Genomic DNA, 23,087 nt, shown 5'->3' on the forward strand with positions numbered 1-23,087 from the left:
GGTGTTTCAGGTTCTGAAAAGAGTAATTACTTATTAATAGTAATATTAATTATAATTAATTATTACATTAATATAATATTAATTATATTAATATTATATCATTAATTATATCAATATTATATTAATTAATAAAATATTAATTATACTATTAATATTATCAAGCTAATATTAATATCATATTAACTTATTATTAATAGTAAAGAAATCCAGAAAGCCTAAAGAACCTAGAAATTATTTAAAATCCTACCACTCAGAAATAAACCCCACTCACTTTTTGGGTGAATGTCTCTCACATCTCTCTCTCTCTCACACACATGCTATAATTTAATAATCTCACCCTTGGAGCTGTTCTGTAAGCTGCTTTTTCACTTAATCACCTCTCCTGGACATGTTTTCATGTCAATCAACACAGACAGACCTGACTAGGCCCCCTCTTCTCCCTTCCTGATGGTTTTCCTGCTTCACTTGGATTGTGTCAGCCCTCCTAGCCCAGCCAACCCACCACTTCCCTCCCCAGACATTAATAATTGAACAAAAGCTTCTGCAGACTCGGGGCTGGGCGCCACAGAGGCTGCCCGTGGCCCAGAGGCTGCTCTGCCCTCCTCATCCACAACCTCCCTGCTGAGGCTTTGGAAGGAGAAGCTGCTGGAGAAATCACAGTGAAGGAAAAAGTGACAACAGAATTTTCTTTTGGCTCCTTGGCTGGCTTGTCTCTTTCCTTCTTTACGGAATTCTTGGTTTGTCCCTAATTATCTAGCACCCAGAGCTTCAGAGCAAAGCTCTGGCTGAGAGGATGCTATGCTTCACACAATCTGTCAAGGATGTTTAGGATCTTTGGCACAAAAGACACTATAGAAAAAGGAATGAATGCGGCTTTGGACACACAGACTATTGCCAAATGAGACTTGTGGCTTCTCAGGCAACAGGGATAATGCCTGATGGGTGGGCCTGCCATCGGCGTCCCCACCGGAATATTTGTCCTGATGGGGGCCTGACCCCCTCCTCGGTGGGTTACCCTAAAACAACAGTCAAAGCTTCCAAACCCATGCTTCATTTGGGGATTTTTGTTTTTCCACTAGTTGGAGACAATAAATATGGAACATGGCTTCTCAACCTCTGCACTATTGACATTTGGGCTGGATAATGCTTTGTCGTGAGGGGCAGTCGCGCACATGATAGAATACTTAGAAACATACCAGGTGTCTACACACTAGATGCTGGTAGCATTTCCCTCAGTTGTGACAACCAAAAATATTTCCACATATTATCAGATGCTCCTGGAGGCAAAACTGCCCCAGATTGAGAACGACAGGTGCAGAGGTTAAAAGGGTGAGCATTGCAGCCCGGCCAACCGGGATTCAAGTCCTGGCATTGAGCCCCACTTGTCACCTTCTGAAAGTTATTTTTAACATTTTTGGTCCTCGGTTTTCTCATCTTTAGAATGCAGAAAACAAAAGTACTTACTACTAGGGGTTAGTGAGATGATTACCTAATATGAAGGAAATATACCGGTTAGCAAAGGGCTCAGTGAATTTTTTTTTTTTTTCCCACAGTTATACTTCAGGGTAGTTAATAACAGTAAACCCATTCTTCAGAAAAAATTGAGACTGAGGGACGTTGGGCAACTTCCTTGTTTAGTAAGTGTCCTAGGCTGTTAATTCCTAGAGCAAAGGAACTTCTCAGCCATGCCTGGAATAGGTTACTGATATGCTGAGATCCCAGTTCCCTTAAACCAGGGCAGCAAGCAGAGTCTGGGGTGCCCAAACCCATGAACTAGTTGTCTTGGTTTACCTCAATGTGCTTCAGAGATGCCATCATTTTCTCTGTGTGCCAGGTTGCACGTGAAGGCCCTTTTGTAACTCCAAGCCATTATTCCAAGGAAAGTAGTTATTATTATACAGAACGTGTCCCGGTGAGGATATAAATGTCCAAGGGAGAAGTTTATTTACTCTGTAGCAGTTGGACATTACTGACCTATAAAATCCCTTTCACTGCTGAAGATTTTATGGAACCCGCATCTTATGAATACAGACGCTGAGAACTAGTGTTGCTGGTGAGAAAAATAAGGAAGAATGTCTGAGAGTAGCTAGAACTGAGGAGCTGGGGAGGGAATAAGACCCCACACAAACAAGTAATTGGGGCAGATTGCATTGCATAGCGAGACTAGAGGCTGCTTCCTCTCTGAGGCTAGCCCTCTCCTCTGCTCCTTCCTGAATTTCCAGAATCAAGACTCAATCATGAGTGAATACAAGGATGAATAGATCACTGATAAGCAAGTACAGCAAAATGTTAATGATAAAATCTAGGTGGTGGGTGTATGAGAGTTCATTGTGAAATTATTTCACTTTGCTGCATGTTTGAAATTTTTCATAATAAAAAGCATTTCATCTCTGAAAGAACGAATGATGGAGTAAACAAGAGATACATCCTAAGGCCAGAGATTCTGGCTGCAGGTACGGACTGGCTCAAGGCCTCCTCTTCTCATTCTGACCCATTGGAAGCCTCAGTTGGGCAGATGCTACCGGGCTGTGGCCATCCCCACTTCAGCACAGTGTCTGTGGACCTGGGGCATGGGGGTGTTCTGGATAGGGGTAAGAGAAGGACAGAGGCAAGGCTCACTGGGGCACACTCCCAAAGGCTGCAATTTGATTTCTGTGCTGTCCCATTTCTCCTTCCCCTGTCTCATACATGCAGAAGTCCCCTGGAAGAAGCACCTGCCCTCGCCATGGTCCCCTGCTCTGGGGACCTTTCTTCACCTTTCTCTGGCCTTTTTCTTCTCCTCCTAATTCAGCTGTGGCCTCATGGGGCTCCAGGCCTTCAGCAGCCCCACCCCAGCTTCTGTTGCTGATAGTGAGTTACCAGAATAGCCAGATGGTGGTAGTCTATTACAGTTCCTGCTGAGTGTACCTATTACCCATTTCCCAAATGTATTTACAGTTTTACCAGGAACATGGTAGAATAGATTTCTTTCCTTTTGAATTTTAAACTTAAAAATATCTTAAAATTTTAAAAAAGTTTTCCTAAAAAGCAAAACATTTCCCATAATTCCTTCACTCTACCTGTTATTTTGTCAGAAGTAGTTACTGGTTGAGATCACAGTCTCAGGATAGCCACGAGCTTGAATCCCAGCTCCGCCAGCTACATGACCATGGCCAGTTCCACAGCCTCTCTAAGCCTCATTTTCCTCACATAAAAGGTAACAGTTCTGCTTGATGTTATTTTGAAGGTGAGAATATAATATGTGTAAAGGTCTTCGTGTGATGCCTGGCACAGGGTACGTTTTCAGTTAATGGTAGCTATTAATATCTTTGTTATTATTATATTCCCCTATTATCTTTTAGCTCTTGTTTATAGGCATCCAAATTTTTATATAGTTGAAGGAATAGTTTACTTACATATAGAATTTTTGACCGAATTTTTGATACCAGGAGGCACTGGCTGTCTGGCTGCCAAGTACCAGGTTTGCATTATCAACCTCTCAGGAATTTATTCATATTAATCAAATTCATAGAAGGCTGAAATATAAATCCAAATATCAATCTGTTGATTTCTTGAGAGAAATGTGACTGCCTCAATTGTTAAAATTAAAAAAATTTTTTTAAAAAGGAGAAAATTTAGACCAAGGGTCTAAGATCTTTGTTAATGACTGGAAGAGCTTACCTGATTTATATACTGATGGGTTGGTTTAACAAAAGACTGGACGGTAGATTTGCAATTTAAGAGAACAAATTCTCTTTCCTACAACAACCATGCTAGAGGCTAAATGAACAATAAGATATTTATAAGCTTTTGTGGTCAATCCATGTTCTACAGTTGGAGGTTACATTCCTGTGAGATTAAAGAGAAAGCCTGAATTGAACGGTCCTGGAAGAATTTTTTAAAACCTTGACTATCACAAGAAGCTTCTTGCTACTTCTCAATAACATAATAAGATTTTTAAAAATCTGTATTTATTTAAATGTATTATTTTTTAATCTCCCTATTATTTATTATGTAGGTAGCAGAGGCAGATGGTTAAAAACTCAAAAAGCATAATGGTGTAATAGTGAAGAGCCTTCCCACCCACATCTCACAATCTCCCACTTCCCTTCCTTAGGGAAAACCACTATTGTTAGTTTCTTATCCCATTCTTTCAGAAGTATTTTATGCATATGTGAGCAAATAGGATATGTTACAGTTCAATTGCCCTTTTCCCCACCTGTCTAGACTCTTTGGTCCTTGTGCTTCTGAGGGCACAGAAATGTAAATGTTTCCAACTTCCTTTCCTTATCTCATGAGGAAGGTAATGAGTAGCCCAGTGCTTTGAAATGTCAAAGGACTTATGTCAACAAGATTATTTCCTCTCAAAGACTTCTGATTAAATACCATTGTGCTTTAAGGTTTACATTTTAATTTAATTGTACTGAAGGCTGAAACAAAGTTTTTAGTTCATAATTTCTGTTTCCACACACTGAACAATAACAACAAAAGCATATCAGTATGGTACTAACCATTGGAAGTAAAATGCTGGAGAGTATGGATCAGAATGCTTCCAATGGACATGATGAGGTAATTTCTCTCTGTAGATAAACCAGTTAGGAATTCAAACATATTCTAAAAGTTCTCAGTAAGAAAGCACAAAGAAATAATAAATAACTATGACTAGAGAAAGATATAAATTTCTCTATGTAAAAAACTAAAACCCAAAAGAAAAAATCAGTAAGATCAAAAGGGAAAAGACAAACTTAGGAAAAGTCTTTGAAAAATATAAGGCAGAAAAATGATTAAGATCTTTATACTATATTATCCAGCAATTCCACTCCTAGATATATACCCAAGAGAAATGAAATCTTATGTTCACACAAGTCATTGTACATGAATGTTCATGTCAGCATTATTCATAATAGCCCAAAAGTGGAAACAACAAATATGTCTACCAGATGATGAGTAAATAAACGAAATGTGGTATATCCATACAGTGGAATATTATTTGGTCACTAAAAGGAATGAAGTACTGATACATGCTACAACATGGATGAATATTGAAAACATTATGCTAAAGGAAAGAAGCCAGTTACAAAAGATCCATATTATAAGATTCTATTTATATGAAATGTTCAGAATAGGCAAATCCATTGAGACAGAAAGTAGATCAGTGGTTGTCAGGGGCTGAGGGGAAGGAAAAATGGGAAGTGACGGGGCTTCTTTGGGGGTGATTAAAATGTTCCAAAACTAGATAGATGGTTACACAACTCAGTGTATATACTAAAAATCACTGAATTGTACACTTTAAGAGGGTGGATTTTATGGTGTGTGAATTACATCTCAATAAAAATGCTGTTTAGAAGGAAAAAAAGATCTTAACTCTATACAATGAACATTTGCATTCACAGTCATGGGTGCCATCATATTCTGAATAACTTTTTTACAATTCAGAAATTCCTAAGTTATGAGTCCAGCCTCCCCAGTGTTGAAGTCAAAGCTCAAATTCCCGGGTTTCCTTGTATTCAACAGCTAGACATCACATACAACAACATGATACTCTGGTCCTGAAGAGAGCGAAGAAAAAAATCAGGCTTTCGCAGAGCTTCCATTATACTGGTGCTAGGTCAAATTCCTGATAGAGAAGGGGCAGTGATGAAGATGTGCTGCCCTTACAGTCTAATTCTTAGAGGATTTTTTTTTTTTTAAGAGTATGGCTTAGTTAATTCCAAGTACTTCCTATATGATTTTTTATTTATATATATATATATATATATATATATATATATATATATATATATATAATGGTTAATGTTTTAATCTTCTAACTTTTGAAATAGTTTATTTCACACCAGTAGTAACTTGGACAAGGAGCTTTGGGGAACATTACAATTTAACAAAATATTCAACTAATACTGTGTCTTCCATGGGTGAGGCACTGTATAAAGTTCTGGGATTATAGCAAAGAGTCCACAAGATTCCTATTTTCAAGAAGTTTATAGATCACTTAATGGAAGCCAACTTGCAAATAAATATAAATACTATCACGTGATTTGGGTACTGTGATAGCAGTAGGTGTGGAATAATGTTGGAAGCATAAAATAGGGATGGAAAATGGTTATGTCACCCATGATTCTAGAGATATTGCCACCTGCTCTTTCTTCTAACCCTTTGCCTTTGACCTGGTAATGTTGACTAAATAGGAATAGCAGACATCCATGATTCATTCTTAATCTCACAGTAAAAGCCTTAAATATTGTAGGGGGTAGTTTTCTCTTTGTTTTGCAAATACTACAGCAGATTAAGGCAATTCCCTTCTATTCCTCTCTCTCTCTCTCTCTCTCTCTCTCTATGTATATATATATACACTTAATCTTGAATGGATATGAAATTTTGTCAAATGCTTTTTCTTTATTTATGGATACAATATGATTTTCCTCCTTTACTCTGTTAATATAGTGAATTACATTGAATGATTTTCTATACTAAACTACCTTTGCAATCCTGGAATAAATCCAATTTGGTAATGATATATTATCTTTTAAATATATTGCTAGATTTGATTTGCTAACACTTTTAAGATTTTTTGTATTTATGTTAATGGGAGAGATTGGCTTGAATTTTCATATCTTATAGTGCAATGTTCTTGTCAGTTTTTTATTTCAAAGCTATGCTAGCATTAAAAATATATATACTGATCTATATGGGAGAGTTTGTGCAAGATTGGTGTATTTCTTCCTAAAATGATTAGAGAATTTATCAGTGAAACCATGTGGGCCTGGAGATTTCCTTGTAGGAAGGTTTCTAATAACAAAATTAACTCCTTTATTAGGAAAAAGACTATTTGGATTTTTTATTTCCTCTTGTATCAGTTTGTTAAGCTGTGTGTTTCAAAGACTTTTGTCGTTTTACTTACAATTTCAAATTTATTGGCATCACATTACTTATAGTGTCTGTTCCTCAAGTCCTAGCATCTGAGTTGGGGTTGTTTTTCCACTCAGTAAAATTTTACCATGCCATATGTCTCCTAAGTTCTTTTCTGCATTTCCCACACTTTTTGCTCTCCATGCTTCAGTTTGAATATTTTCTATTGACCTATATTCCAAGTCATTTAGCTTTCTTTAGCTCTGTCTAATCTGCTGTTAAATCCATCCACTGAGTTTTTAATTTCACTTATTGTATTTACCTGAACTAGAAAAGCCATTTTATTTTTAAAATCGAACATAATTTTTAAATGAAATTCTCTATCTTGACATCAATTTCTTGGACCAAAATAATTAGCAATGTAAATGTCTTTGTCTGTGAAGAAATTATGGCTGAAAACTTTCCAAACCTAAAGAAGGAAACATATCCAGATACAGGAAGCACAGAAGTTTCCAAACAAGATGAACCCAAACAGACCTACACCAAGACATATTTTAATTAAAATGGCAAAAGTTAAAGATAAAGAGAGGATTCTAAAGCATCAAGAAAAAAAACAAAGAGTTAATTACAAGGGAACCCCCATAAGGCTGTATCAGCTGGTTTCTCTACAGAAATGTTGCAGGCCAGAAGGGAGTGGCAAGATATATTTAAAGTCCTGAAAGGGAAAAACCCGCAACCTAGGATACTCTACCCAGCAAGATTATCATTTAGAATAGAAGGAGAGAGGAAGAATTTCTCAGACAAGCAAAAACTAAAAGAATACAGCAATACTAAACCTATCCTAAAATAAATATTTAAAGGTCTTCTCTAAAAGAAGCAAGAATCTATAGGAAAGAGAAAATCATAATTGGAAAGTAAATCACTTAAGTAAGCCAGTACACAGATTTAAAAAAAATTTTTTTTTAATTTTGTGAGAGTGATGATAACTATAAAGAACAGCAAAAAGATGAACATGAAGATAGAAAAGAGGACATCAAAATCATAAAATGTTGGGGAAAAGAGTAAGAAAATGTAGATTTTTTTTTCAGAATGTGTTTGACTAGTCTAAAGCAAATAGATATAGTAATGGGTTAACATACTTGAAAAGCAGGGTAACCATAAAGCAAAAATATGCAATAGATTCACAAAAACCAAAAAGAAGAGAACACAAGCATAATACAAAAGAAAACCATCAAGTCACAAAAGGAAAAACAGAAACAAAAAGAAAGAAAGAAGAAATACAAAATCAAGTGAAAAACAAGTTTTAAAATGACAATAAATACATATCTATCAGTAATTACCTTAAATGTCAATGGACTAAATGTTCCAATCAAAAGACATAGAGCGGCAGATTTGACCAAAAAGCAAGAGCCTACAATATGCTGCCTACAAGAGACTCACTTTAGGGCGAAGGACACACATAGATTGAAAGTGAGGGGATGGAAAAAGATGACAAGAAAGCAGGGTAGCAATACTCATATCAGACAAAATAGACTTTAAAACAAAGGCCGTAATGAAAGATAAAGAAGGACACTACATAATGATAAAAGGATTGATACAAGAAGAGGACATAACACTCATTAACATATATGTACCCAATATAGGAACACCTAAATACATAAAACAAATACTAACAGACATAAAGGGAGAAATTGATGAGAACAAAATAATAGTATGAGACTTTAATACCCCACTCACATCAATGGACAGATCTTCCAGATGGAAAATCAGTGAGGCAACAGAGATCCTAAATGACACAACAGAAGAGTTAGATTTGATTGACATTTTCAGGAAAACACATTCCCAAAAAACCAGAATACACATTCTTTTTTTTTAAAATATATTTATTTATTTATTTTATTTTTGGCTGTATTGGGTCTATGTTGCTGTGTGCAGGCTTTTTCTAGTTGCAGCGAGCAGGTGCTACTCTTTGTTGAGGTGCGCGGGCTTCTCATTGCAGTGACTTCTCTTGTTGTGGAGCATGGGCTCTAGGCACACGGCTTCAGTAGTTGTGGCACGCAGGCTTCAGTAGTTGTGACTTGTGGGCTCTAGAGCACAGGCTCAGTAGTTGTGGTGCATGGGCTTAGTTGCTCTGTGGCATGTGGGATCTTCCTGGAGCAGGGCTCAAACCCATGTCCGCTGCATTGGCAGGCAGATTCTTAAACACTGCACCACCAGGGGAGTCCCCAGAATACACATTCTTTTCAAGCACACATAGAACATTCTCTAGGATTGACCACATACTAGGACACAAAAGAAGCCTCAACAAATTCAAGAGGATAGAAATCATTTCAAGCATCTTTTCTGACTACAATGGCATGAAATTAGAAATCAACCACAGAAAGAGAAATGAGAAAAAAATGATTACATGGAGACTAAAGAACAGGCTACTAAAAACCAATGGGTCAATGATGAAATCAAAGAGGAAATTTAAAAATATATTGAGACAAATGACAATGAAAACACAACCACACAAAATCTATGGGATATAGCAAAGGCAGTTCTTAGAGGGAAGTTCATAGTGATACAAGCCTTCCTCAAAAAAAACAAGAAAAATCTCAAATAAACAACCTAACTCACCACCTAAAAGAATTAGAAAAAGAAGAATGAACAAAACCTAGAGTCAGCAGAAGGAAGGAAATAATAAAGATCAGAGAGGAAGTAAATAAAATTGAGATTAAACAAACAATAGAAAACAATAAATAAAACCAAGAGCTGTTTGTTGCATCCAGCAATAAACCAACTTTGTTCAAAAAAACAGAAAAAAACAAAACACCAAGATCTAATTCTTTGAAAGGGTAAACAAAATAGACAAACCTCTGGCCAGGCTCACCAAGAAGAAAAGAGAGCGTACCCAAATAAACAAAATAAGAAAGACGAGAAATCAAAACTGATACTGCCTGAAGAGATTATAGGCAAAACATTCTCCGACATAAATCATACCAATGTTTTTAGGTCAGTCTGCCATGGCAATAGAAATAAAAACAAAAATAAACAAATGGGACCTAATCAAAGTTATAAACTTTTGCACAGCAAAGGAAACCATAAACAAAAATGAAAAGACAACTTATGGACTGGGAGAAAATATTTGCAAACAATGTGATTGAAAAGGGATTAATTTCTAAAAGATGCAATCAGCTCATACAACTCAATAACAAAAAAACCAAACAACCCAATCAAAAAATGGGCAGGAGACCTAAATAGACATTTCTCCAAAGAAGAAATACAGATGGCCAATAGGCACATGAAAAGTTACTCAACATCACTAATTATTAGAGAAATGCAAGTCAAAGCTACAATCAGGTACCACCTCACACCAGTTAGAATGGCCATTATTAAAATGTTTACAGATAGCAAATGCTGGAGAGGGTGTGGAAAGAAGGAAACCCTCCCATACTGTTGGTGGGAATATAATTTGGTGCAGCCACTGTGGAAAACAGTATGGAGGTTCCTTAAAAAACTAAAAATAGAGTTGCCATATGATCCAGCAAATCCCACTCCTGGGCATATATCCAGAGAGAACTCTAATTTAAAAAGATACATGCACCCCAATGTTCATAGGAGCACTATTTACAATAGCCAAGATGTGGAAGAAACCTAAATGTCCATCGACAGATGAATTGATAAATAAGATGTGGTATATATATACAGTGGAATATTAGCCATGAAATGAATGAATTAATGCCATTTGCAGCAACACAGATGGACCTAGAGATTATCATACTAAGCAAAGTGAGTCAGAAAGAGAAAGACAAATATCATATGATATCACTTATATGTGGAATCTAAAATATGACACAAATGAACTTATTCACGAAACAGTTATGTTTCCTTCTCTCTAGAATCTTGATCCCTCACATCTTAGCTGCCTCTGTATCTCTATAGCTTCCTGCAGATTTTTTTTTGCTTGTTTTTGTTTTTGTTTTTAATCTAGATTTCCTGCTTATCTGGTTGGGTTTTTTTTGTTTTTTTTATCTAGCTTTTCTACTTATTTGTTTGTTCTGCTACAAGTTACTCCATCATAGCCACTGTTAATTTAATTTTAAAAATAGAAAAGATTCCACATACAGGAATCATACATTTTCTCATAAAGTCATATATTAGTTCTGCTTTACAATAAAACCCCAGTTATACATATAAAAAAATCTTAAATTCTTAGGTTATTATAATGAACTTGGACATAACCACAGAGGCTCAAAGAACTAAGTCCCATAAATGGAAACTAAGATGGGAAGCCTATTGATGTTATAGTACCAAAAATGGCTCTGTTTTAGTACAAATCCTTTACAAATTCATAAGGAATAAATTTTTACCCATATAAATTAAATTTCTCACTTTGCAGAACAATAAGTGAAAGAAAGAGAATTAACTCATTGCCTGACATATGTGCACCAGAAAATATTTATAAAATAAATAAAGGAAAATGGGTTGAAACTGACAACATTGTAAAGAGGATTCTGATATAGAAAAAAAGCATAATGCTTGAGCTCTGCCAAAATAAAAAAATAAATTGATAAAAACTGTGAAGATGATGATTCTTTTGACTGAAGGGACAAGCTACTTTGATCTTTCATACAATGAATAAATTCATAGAAAGATGGTCATATTACTTTTTTTAGGAGGTCACGCAACTGAAATTGTTTCTATTTTCATGAGAAAAAAGAAAAATAACAAGGTAGCAACCAGATGGTAAGGAAAACAGGTTTAAAAATTTCAGGTTAGCACTTAAATAACTTAGAATATAGGTTCAGTTGTTCTGACAGACCTAAAATAGCATGCTTTCAATTATATAAATCAGGAGTCAGAAAACCATGGCCTTGGGGCCAGATCTGGCCCACCACCTGTTTTTGTAAATAAAGTTTTATTAGAACATACCCACACCCAGTTATTTATGAATCATCTATGGCTGCTTTTGTGCTATGACAGCAGAGTTAGTAGTTGCAACACCAATCACATGGCTTGCAAAGCTGAAAATATTTACCGCATGATCCTTTACAGAAAAAATTTGCCAACCCCTGGTATAGTCATTTTTCTTTTCTGTAAACATATAAGCACTTATGGTAACTCTGCTCTGTGAAGTCTTCTAGGGCTCAGAATCTTTCTATCTTTTCACTTGACCTTCCTTAAGATGTTGATCCTGTCCGTATGGTACAAAATGGCCCACCGTGGGATCTGCATCACAGCCATGGGGAAGGGGTCATGTAAGTTGCAGTCAACCTACGCCTACAGCATAATAAGTGAATTATTATATAATAGTCCTTTATTTTTAAAAAAGGGTTAATCTACATTCAGCATATCCTAATTTTTAAGGTAGCAAAACAACATATTCTAGAAACATTTCCATTTAAGATTTTCTGTGCCTAAGGGGAAAACTTTAGTTATCTTGTATACCTCTCTTCCCAAGCATGAGGGATAAAAGAGCTATTTCAGTATAAAATCTGTACGGTGAAGTGGATGTTCTTTGAAGGCAGACTGAGGTCAGACAGACTCTGTACCTAACTAACTGGAGCAAGTTCTTTACCCCTCTGAGCCTCAGTTTCTTCATCTCAAAAACAGGTTGCTGAGCAAGTAGTTGTGAAGAGTGGGTTAGATGTAAATGCTGTGCTGACAACTAGTAGGTGCTCCATAGCTGTTGGCTTGTTTTCCTTTCCGTGGATTTTCCAGTTCTGTCAATAGGAACTTGATTCTTAGAAGTGTTAAGCAAACTGGAACCTCATTGTTTCCCTTCCATAGAAATGTACCAGGCCCTACACACATTATTTATCTCATAACAACTTTGTGTAGTTAAGTCCCATTTATGTTTAAATAATTTGTGAAGAGCCTAGTAGGAACCACATCTTCTTTCTGCAGATACTGACATTCAGGAGGCCTATGACCATTCTTGGGTAGTGGGGGCATTTGGTTTGAAGAGCATCTTTATATATTCTGCCTCTGAGGCCTGTAATTGATGCCTTAAACTACAGTTTATAATTTAGTGTAACAGACTTCTTTTGTATTAATAAGAAGTTACTCAATAATTCATTTTCTAGTTTTCACACTGTAAATTATGATAAACTAATGTGGTTTTAACGAGGTTGTAATATGTTTTTCCAAGGGAATTCTGCAGTGCTGTAACAACGTACCATGATTTTAAGGCACCATTGCCTCAAGAGTGAGTACAGCTCAATACCAAAGAGATGCCAATTCCAAGGGCCAGTGACAGGAAGTTCACCAAGACACTTTCCACACAGTTGTGGTGGAATATGGAGATTAAATTGATCAGCACTTGGAACAAAACAAATCTGAGGTGCTGGCATGTGAGATGAAACAACGGCTTTTTTCCCCTCCCTGAAAACTACTGTCCACTATGGAAAAAAGACATAGGCATAGAGAATGGACTTGAAGACACAGGGGTGAGGGGGAAGCTGGAGCGAAGTGAGAGTAGCATCGACACTTATACACTACCAAATGTAAAACGGATGGCTAGTGGGAAGAAGCAGCATAGCACAGGGAGATCAGCTCGGTGTTTTGCGACGACCTAGAGGGGTGGGATAGGGAGGGTGGGAGGGAGGCTCAAGAGGGAGGGGATATGGGGATATATGTATGCACATGGATGATTCGCTTTGTTGTACAGCAGAAACTAACACAACATTGTAAAGCAATTATACTCCAATAAAGATCTATTAAAAAAAAAAAGAAAACAGAAACACTGACGCTTTCAGCAGTAATGGTCTTAAATGCAGTAACTAACCCAATTCCATGTGCTTGATAATATTCCTCTACTCTTTGAATTCCTTTGTTCATTTTAATGCGATTAATTTTGTTTTTGATGTTCATCATCCCTTAACATTTTGTTTAATTGTGCAAGATGCCTCATACGTTTTTGATAGGAGGGAGAGAATTAATTCTAAACAGAAAGCCAAATGAACAAATGCATAAACTTGTTTTCCCTGGAAACATCTGAGAACTGTTGTATATACTACTTAGACTTACCCTTCTATGCTCTAGGTGTTACGTTATAAAATTTAGCAACAAGGAAGATAAGTGACCACCAACATCAATTCAATTCAATAAACATTGTTTAAGCACCTACACAGTCAATATCAAACAAGATGCAACACATTATAAGGGCATAAGGATGAATAAATGCTTCTAGGCTCTCGTAGTATAATAAAGACAAATAGCATACACAAATAACATTGATATATGGGATTGCATGAAAACTGCTATTATAGAGTACTGTGTATTAAGGAACTATAATAACTTTCATTTGAATTGTACTTTTACCACTTACAAAAGGACTTTATGTGCATTATTGTTCATTTGGATCTCACAAAAATTCCATGAAGTATATGAAGATTATTATCCCAGTTTTACAGATGAGGAAATTGTGGTTCAGAGTTGTTGACTAGCCCAAGTTCATATGGCAAATAGGAGGAGGAGTTAGGCTCCAAGTCCTTCACTTGATTTGCAGTATTATTCTGCTTTTCTTATATAGTATGAAAGGGCAGGGCATTAGTGAGTTCTCTTTAAATAATGTTAAGTCCAATAATATTATATGTGCATTTGCCCTGTCGGGGGAAGGCTGACCTGCCCATGTCACTTAGGAGACAACTAAATAAAGACAGCCTGAAATGTTGAAAAAAGTGAATTATGCTTTTATTAAAAGAGAATAGTAATGTTATAAAAAGTTTCACTCAAAGATGCTTTATTCCTAGAAGCAGATAATTAGAGGTAGACGGAACCCAAAAGATTGTCTAGGCCAGTCTTAAAGTATGATGATCTCACACGTACTCACACTCACACACACACACACACACACACACACACAGAGCTGAACTTTGCTACTAATGCAAATGATGCATATGACGAAGAGAGAAATCCCACCACTACATTTCTCTTCTCCAGTTACTCTTCCAGTCTCCCAGATGGCCAGTTAGTACCGTCTCCTTTTATTGTTCCCTGCTTCCTTAAGAAAGCGGTGTTGTACTGATAGCATCTGGAACCCTGACCTTCCTGATGGGGGCACTGGGAGCCACCCGTCCCAGCTAGCTCATCACCAGGCAACTCAGAGGGAACCTCTGGGGGTCATCAGGCTGGCCATCTTGTTTGTCTCTTCACAGACTCACCATGACCAAAACTAAACTCTTGATTTCTCCCCCAACCCCAAACCTGCTCTTCCCACAATTGCCCCTATCTCAGGAAATGGCAGTTATATTTTTTTAGTTGCTCAGGCCAAAAACCCAGGGGGCATTCCTGATGTACCTATTTTTCTCACACCCTACATCCAAACCATCAGCAAATCCTGTAAACTCTACATTCAAAATTATGTGACCTTGCCTTCTCCTTGCCCTCCCTGTTACTACCGTGGGCTAAGCCACCACCACACTTCCCTGAGATTTTTGCATCATGTCCTCACTCATCTCATAGCCACCCCCTTTGCCTGGATGGTCTATTCACCACCCAGGAGCCAAGGCAATCCTTTAAAATGCGCCTTGCCTTGGCTCAAAACACTCCAAAAGTTTTCTTTTCATTTGGAGTTAAAACCAAAGACTTTTACATGACCCTTACCCTCACTCGGCCTGCTCACTTGACCCTAGCCATACTCCCTTTTCACTGTTCTCAAAGAAACAAAGTGGGCTCTTGCCCCAGGGGCTTTGGTAGCGCTTTCTCTGCTCTGAGCCAGGAAGTTTCTTCCCTTCAGCAAAGGCTTGGCTCAGTCCCTTACTTCATTCAGGTGTCTGCTCAAGTGTCTCTGATGAGAGAGGGCTTCCCTGTGCACACTCTACTAAATTCTAACCCTCTCTCCCTCACTCCCTATCATCCTTACACAGTTGTATTTTTCTCCACAACACTTAATACCCCCTGACCTATTATGTACCCAGTATATATTTGTTATTACATTTATTACCCCTTTCACGTCTAAAACAGAGTTAATCTTTGTGTGGACAGAGACATTGTGTTTTACACTAAAGTATCTCCAGGAACTAGAATGGTACCTGGCACATGGTAGGCACTCAGTACATTTGTGTTGATCGAATGAATGAATGGAAGAGTCAGTGAATGAACACCTTACTTATCACACTGGAAAACTTAAAAAGATTAGTAATACTTAGTGGTGGTGAGGGTATGGGGCAATAGCATTGTACTCTGTTGGTGGAAGGATAAATTGAGATAAACACTTTAGAGAGCTATTTGGCACTTGGAAATATCCATCAAAATAAAAGATAAGTATTCCTTTTGCTCCAGCAACTCAATTTCTAGGAATTTCCCCCATAACAGTGCTAGTTCACAAAGATATATGGCCAAAAATAGTTAAAGAAGTATTTTTTTTAAAGAATAAAATAAATCACAACACAGAGTACTAACCACTAATCTAAAAATTAAAATATACAAATGAACTTATTTACAAAACAGAAATAGACTCACAGACATAGAAAACAAACTGATGGTTACCAACGAGGAAGGGGGGTAGACAAATTAGGAGTTTGGGATGAACAGATACACACTACTATATATAAAATAGATAAGCAACAAGGACCTACTGTATAGCACAGAGAATTATACTCAATATTTTGTAATAACCTATAAGGGAAAAGAATCTGAGAAAGAATATACATATGTGTATGTATAATTGAATCACTGTGCTGTACACCTGAAACTGACATGATATTGTAAATCAACTATACTTCAATTTAAAAAAGGGTAAAAGAAATCAAAACAAGCTTCATGCTCATTAGTAAGGAATTGGTTAAATAGGTTTCAGTGCCTTGGAACATAGCTTTGAAGGTCAGCAAGGCTGATCTATATGTTAAAGGTACCTGGGATGTGTTGTTGAGGGGAAAAATAGTAGGTTACAGAATTGTATGAATAGAATGAGCCTTCTTACTTTTTCAAAGAAGACATGATGCAGACTTACATGTGCAGATTTACATGTGTGCATGCTTACGTGCATCAGACGGTACCTGGTAGGATGTCATCAAACTGGAGCAGTGATTATCTCTGAGGGGGAGTGGAGAGGTGACTTTGTTTCCTGACTCAAGCACTTCTGTGCTATTTGAATTTTTCCATCAACACCTGTTTTATTTAAAAATTATTTTCAAGTGCCATATTTCCCAGAAAAGCCTAAAAGAGCAATGAAGAAAGATACGAAGACTTGTCTGAACATTGGCTCTGCAACTTACTAGCTTGTGACCTTCAGCAGTCAATGTAACCTCTCCAGAAATCAAATCCCTTCCTTGACAAGGAAGCAGAGAGCGTATGACTCCCACCTGGCTGTACGAAGGGGGACCTTCTTGGACACTGAACCACACTAAGGAGCAGTAGATAACGGACTAGATGGGATTTGGGGAGAGGGTTAGCATAATGCTGTTTCATGTCATTGGATATTGACGTTAATAGGCTCCATAAAGCTCTTCCCCTTTATACCCAGGATGTGAACCAGACGTCTTTAAGATTGCAGCAGTTAATTTTATCCATCCAGGCTTCCCAATCGATGCTTTTACTTGGAAGATATTTATGTTTAGGATGCTGAAAATCTTCCCCCTCCACAGTCAGGTCCCCAGGGCATTCTAATACCACTTTCTAGAGTTAAGTGCTGAGACCTGGGACCCTTGATGTGAGAAACAATAAATAATAATGACTGCAGCACTTGGCAAATATAAAGCTTTGTGCAAAGTTGTAGAAAGAATGCTCAAGCACGCAGAATGAACACGAGAAACAGAATCTAATGCTCCCAGCTCTTGATCCTAGCAATTAGAAGTGAAAACAGCCTCTATAATTTTTGAACGTTGGACCGTCCCCTTCCAAGCATTTTGTATATCAATTGTCACTGCTTATTAGGGTGTGTTTTCTTTTCTTTTCAGTCCCTGTCCCCCTATTCTTCCTTTCCTCACCAACCTCATTATGCTTAAGGTTCAGTTTACTCCTAAAATACTGCAGATGACTCAGCTTTCTCTCTCTCAAGGCCCCCAATTTCCCAGCTCATCCACAATATTCAACTTTTCATAACATATTTTCAACATGTCCATCTTCTGCTTAAATGCTTCCTACTACGTGCAGGATTCAGTCTAACTTTCTTAAAACTGGCACTCAAGGACTCCTCTGTAACCTGAATACCTCAGTTTGCCATAAGAGAAAGAGTAGATTATGCCGTGTTAAGAGACTTGGGTTCAAGTTAAAGCCGATTAGCTTGTTTGGATCTCTTGACCTCTTTTAGCTTCAATTTTCTCATTTGTAAAGGGGGATTAATAATAATATCTACCTCTCAAGATTATTGTGAGGAGCAAATGAATTCATGCTGGTGAAAGCACTCTGTAAGCAGCAAACGTTGTAAAATATAATAATAGCAGTACTATTTATTGAGCACTTGAATGAAATGCCAGGAGGTGTACTTGCTTACTAAATCCCACAGCAACCTAGGACGCCTATTACTATTTCCACTTTGCCAGTAAGATAACCGGGTCCACATGGGTTCTAATGCATCCTAGGGACACAGTGGCAGTGGCTGAGCTGAGGGTCCAGCGCAGGCTCTAACCCTCGAGCCCACGCTTTCGCCACTCTGCGGCTGTCACAAAGAGTCATTCAGGCAGCGCTCCCTTCTCAGAGTTTCAGAACTTTGCCGCACTCATCCCTACCTCCCGTCAGTCTGACCTCTTCTTCCTTCCTTTCCACGGAGCCAAATCCTTCACAGCCCAGTTCAATTCTCACCCTTTTCAACAAATCTCCCTTGACCACAGTCCCTATGAAAACCTCCATTCGTCCCTAGCCCAGCACTTCATTGCACTTACCTTGTATTTGCCTTCTCTGTGGGCTCCTGCAGGCCAGAAGGATTGAATTCCTCTGTTTTCCCAGCATTCAGCACAACAGAAGGTGCTCAATGAGCAGTTCTTGAATAAATAAGTACTAACTAATTTGGTATTCTTCAAATTTACACATTTATATAAATTAATTGGAGCAATCGTTAGAAACAACATTTCTGTGCCCTGTGCCAGGCCTGCTGAGTCAGCAACTCTGGAGGTGGGTGGAGCCAGGGAATCTATGCTCAACGAGCAAAGCAGGTGATTCTCATGATCAGGTAAGACTGAGAAGGGCTGGTCTAATTCAGTGGCTGTTAACCAGGGTACACAGCTGAATGTCTTGGGAAGCTTTTCACACCAGGCAAGCCCATTTTCAACTCCACCCTTCTCAGAGATTCTGATTCATGAAATCTAGAATATGTCTTGAAAAAGCTTCTTAGATGATTCCTATGCTTTCCTTTCCAACTCCTGCCTCAGTTAAGAACCCATTTCTAATTGGGTTATGCACTATGATGTGCAATCCTTCACCCCCTCACCCCAAAAGAGACTAAAATATTGATGATAAGTATCATGACGTATAATTTTGAATCCAACACAATGCCAAGGACATAATGGTGTTCCATAGGAAATTGTTTAGTTGAATTAAAAGTTCTATTCCATTCCCTTATCCATACTCCGTTTCCCACCTAACTAGCTTTTGACCCTACCATGTATCCAAACCTATTCCTGGTTTAATTTACTTGTGTCTTTTCATTTGCCTGCTTAGCTATCTCTCTACACTGGAATCCATGGTAAGTGACTTCAAAACCTACCCTCATTAGAATCCTACATCCTTTCCATCAGTACATTCTGACCTATTCAGACTATTGACGTAAGCCCTGCATCACATTTGAAGCATGCCCTGGCTGCCAGCAAACCTTTGCCCTGCGCTTGGTAATGATATATACCCAACAATTTCAATTCTACTGTAAATGAATCCTGGGTCTCCCTGTGATAGGACTGATTGGACATAGGAGGAGGACTGCTCACCAAGAAAAATTCTCCCCAGTAGACCTGCCCGGGTGCCTAGAATTTCTAATAGAACAACTATACATTTTCTTACCTTCAGAACAATGTAAACATAACATGGAGCATATTAACATCCATAAACACTCACTAGTTTCTCCAGTAATTTCAGAAGTAGGTCACGAGGACAGAACATGGGTCCAGTCAGCTTTGTTAGATGGCAGAAGAGAAGGCTGGTCTGTCTAGCACTGGAGGGCAGGGACTCAGACAAGACACCCTGAAATACTTGTATTTGTGACCACCCAAGACGGGTGTAGAAAAGGGCAGAGATATCTGATGAAGCTGGGAAAGGGAGGCCCAAAACATAGCTCACGTGCAACACTTTTTCTGAGAACATAGGAATGAAACAGGACACTTTCTGACCACTCAGTTTATATAATTTCTAACTTCATGTTCTCCCTCAACCCAATAATTTCAATATGCTGATACTTGTTATGCATTTGTTTTTTTCATCCTCTCCTTGGCCCTCTCAGACCCACTATCCTTTCACTGCCTTGTCTCTAAGATCCTTTAAACATGCTATTGCCTCTCAGGCCTTGATTTTCACTCCTTCAACTCTCCTTGGATGTGAGATGTGTTGGTCAAGAAGAAAAAGACAGGAAAAAAGGCATCAGCTTAGAATCCATCATTCGTCTGTTCTATAGGTGATGTGTGTGTGTATGTGTGTGTGTGTGTGTGTGTGTGTGTGTGTGTGTGAGAGAGAGAGAGACAGGCTAATTGATTCTGTATTTTCCCTAAAGAGAATTGGGACCTCACTGTATTATGAAATTATAAAAGGGGTTTGGATATTTTTCTTTTCTTTCACTTTTTTCTTTCTTTGCTTTCCCTCCCTCCCTTTTCCTTACGTTGCTCTGGATTATAATAAAGGCTAAACAATGCACCATTGTATACAGTGTGCCCACGAGCTGCCGAGCTGGCTGCCGGTTTTAGTCCTGATGTGATCAAGAATGGTTGAGTTACAAAGCCACTGAAAAAACCGGTTTTCTACAGGAAATAGACATTTATTAAAATCAGGCCTCCTCAAATGCCCTGGCTGTTAGGCTGGCCGCCTGCCAGATAAGCCTGGCTGGGAGAGGAGGAGGAGGCCAGCAGATGTGATCCTCCTGCCAGGCTGGGGGGCACTGCAGGGGCTGGAGAGGCAGCTGTCATCCTACAGATAAAAGAATCTCCCTGCAGCTTCTCCTAGGACACCAGAATTACTCTTCTTAATTCCCAGGTTTTCTAGAGAGTGTCATTTGTGGATTGTGGCTATTGGTGGGCTCCCAACCTATATTTTAACTTAACTGTGATCTACTTGTAGCTTTTCCCCAACAGAATAAAATGTTACTAAGACCTTCATGGAGTCTTGGGTTCTAATCCCAATAGAGTTCTTGAACTTCCAATACCCACCCCCCCCCATGAATTGTGAATGGAAATGAAATAACACCTAATAACTGACAAGTATTGCTGTTGTTATCACCCCAGCAGCGGGGTACCCAGGACAACTGGCCTCTCTTATTACCCATGGGTTTGGACACTGCTTCGTTCAGGACCTAAGGGCCTGAGGAGGCACCGGCCCGGATCGCTAGTCTTTCTGCTGGCCCTGTAATGATGGCTAACATTTTCTGAAGGTGTACTTGGACCAGCAATTGTTCTACCCACTTTGAGTCCTCACAGATCCCCTCTGAGATGGGTACTACTCTCGTCTTTACCTTACAGGTTAGGAAGCCATGGCACAGCGGGGTTAAGTCACTTGACCAAAGCCAGTGTTGGGTGGTAATCAGAAGGGGGTCCGCGTTGGGTTTCAGGGCCAGATGCATAAGGGCAGTGCCACAGGACCTGTGCTCTTTCTTGTTGAAGGAAGTTTTTAATATGTAATTTCAGAATATTAGCATCTAATGCGGTGCTGGGAATTTGGGAAACAGATGAAAGATGACTACTGAGGAACAATAAGGGGCAGAAAGAAGCAGGTAGGAATGTGTTTCTGGGGCAGGGAGCAAAGGCATCTATGGTCAGCCTCTCACTGGGATGAAGTGTGTCAGCCGAGATTAAGACAATGGTCTAGGCCTGTGTCCACTACATTTCCTCAGACCCTGTGTTTCCCTCTCCTCCAGGCTCCTGCCTGGCTGACTCCTCCGGATTTTCTGAAGAGCCTCTGGGTCTAGATTTCTTCCTTTCTCTTTCCACCATTTCCAACACAAGAATTGTCGTTCGCGTTTACGGAACTCAACACTGTGTGAAGCACTGTGTATACGATTTATTATTTGACCCCAACAGCAACTCTATGAAATATGCACTATTATTTTCTCCAGTATATGATGAGCGAGATGCGGCTCAAAGAGGTTAAGAGATTTGCCCAAGGTCACATCTCTAGCCCGCAGGCAGGGGAGCACAGGTTTGAGTCCAGTCTGGCTTCCTCCAGAACCCAGTTTTATCCATTTGAGAGCAGATTAAAATGGATATTAAGTTTGACCTTGGAAGGAAAAAAAAAAGTGAGAAAACCTGTGGGGATTATTAGCAACATCCCAGCCCAGATTTCTTAATCCCCCATCTCAGTAAATGACCCCACTATGCCTCAGGCCATCCAGAAACCCTGACCCCTCTATCCTCAAGTGTAATTCATCATCCACTCTTGTCAATTCAGCCTCCTATGTAACCCTTGAATTCACCCACTTCTTTTGCCTGCTCTCTGCTCTGGTCAGGTCATCATCACTTCTCACCTGGCCTGCTGCTTCCTGCATGATCTGGCCTCTGCCTCTTTCTCTTGCCTCTTTTCTTACCTCTTGCCCATCTACTCTATGAAACAGTTATACTGAACCACTTCTCCCGATCTGATTATTCTGATTGATTTTTTTAAAAATCAATCTATTTACATTATAGCATGGTAGTGCTTACCTTTTACCAAAGAAACTGCTCTTGGCATAAAAACTTGGGGCAAACAACTTCCACTTATCTAGCTCAGGCCTATCCTTCCATACTTCACATGGCATAGTATAACTACTAGAGTAACTCCTGCAAAATCTCTATTACACAGCACGATGCCTGGCATGTGAATGAACAAATGAAGACTTCTTTTTCTAGTAGTAGAAAGGCTTGTATTGACTTATCTACCCTTTCTGTAGTAGATTGCACAAATGACCACAATTCTTCACTCCTCCCTGTATTCACATCCTGTTCAATGTGGCTTCGCAGCCTTTCCCATTAAGAGGTGGAGTCAATTTGTCCTCCCCTCAAATCTGGGCTGAACTTGTGACCTGTTTTGGCTAATAAAACTCAGTGGAAGTAATGGTGTGCCAGTTCTGAACCCAGGTGACAAGAGACCTTGAACATTTCCACTCTCTCTGGAAACCTGTCCAGCTGCTGTGTAAACAAGACTGTGCTAGTTAACTAAGGATGAAAGAC

General features: G+C 38.7%; 1 long non-coding RNA gene across 1 annotated transcript in view; it reads left to right on the forward strand.

Moving 5' to 3' along the window:
• The first annotated feature begins 5,747 nt into the window (after positions 1-5,747).
• LOC309613578 overlaps positions 5,748-23,087 on the forward strand; it is a 71,283-nt gene continuing 53,943 nt past the window's right edge. The window contains exon 1 of the long non-coding RNA XR_014235799.1: positions 5,748-16,548. This is a non-coding gene — a long non-coding RNA (uncharacterized lncRNA). The remainder of the gene's footprint in view (positions 16,549-23,087) is intronic.

The sequence above is a fragment of the Balaenoptera borealis genome (assembly GCF_965194805.1).
Source record: "Balaenoptera borealis genome assembly, chromosome: 1".
Taxonomy (NCBI): Eukaryota; Metazoa; Chordata; class Mammalia; order Artiodactyla; family Balaenopteridae; genus Balaenoptera; species Balaenoptera borealis.